Source organism: Vulpes vulpes, chromosome 13, assembly GCF_048418805.1.
Source record: "Vulpes vulpes isolate BD-2025 chromosome 13, VulVul3, whole genome shotgun sequence".
NCBI lineage: Eukaryota > Metazoa > Chordata > Mammalia > Carnivora > Canidae > Vulpes > Vulpes vulpes.
The window spans coordinates 19,990,087-19,990,967 of NC_132792.1; positions in this window are offsets into that span (position 1 = coordinate 19,990,087).

Here is an 881-nt window from a genome sequence, read left to right on the forward strand (position 1 = left end):
TCATGCTGAGGCAAAGAACAACTTTTCAGAATCAGGAACACACAGGACTCAGTGTAAAGAGCAGAAGTGCAGCCTGGAGAAAGCAAAAAAGATGAGGCATTCCCAGAGTAAAGCAAAAGATGAATATATGCTTATGATTCCTTGGTAGCAAACAACAGAATCCTATGCTGGTTAAAATAGAGCGGAGGAAAAAAAAGGACAAGAAGTGTATTACCCTAACCTAAGGTATGTTACGGGATGGAAAGGAAGTTGAAGAAATCAGGCTTAGGACAGAGAAGAAGCAGGCAACTCCAGATTGTCTGAAAAACGAGAATGAATGAATAGAAACTGTATCTTCTGCCATAGTTCATTTCATTCCAGAATTAAAATCCTGGAAGAGGAAGTACAATTGGCCAAGCCTAGGTTATATGCCTGCTGTTGACTAGATGGTGTGGTTAACAAATATACCTACAGAGATACCTCCAAGGGCAGTTCCAGTTGCCCTGGTAGAAGGGCAGGCACCTGCATTTACCATCTTTCCCTCCGAGAATACAAGATCTCAGGACCCTTTATGCTCTTTAAAATTACTGGGGACCCCATAGGGCTTTGGCTTATGTAGATATCGTATTAGAAATTAAACCTGATAAGGGCGCCTGGGTGGCTCAGTTGGTTAAGTGTCTGCCTTTGACTCAGGTCATGACCCCAGGCTCCCCGCTCAGCAAGGAGTCTGCTTCTCCTTGCTCCCTGCCCTCCCCCATCCCCCCTGCTCGTGCTCTTTCATGCTCTCTCCCTCACTCTCTCTCTAATAAATCATTTTTTAATAATAAGTTTATTTTTTATTGGTGTTCAATTTGCCAACATACAGAATAACACCCAGTGCTCATCCCGTCAAGTGCCCGTCA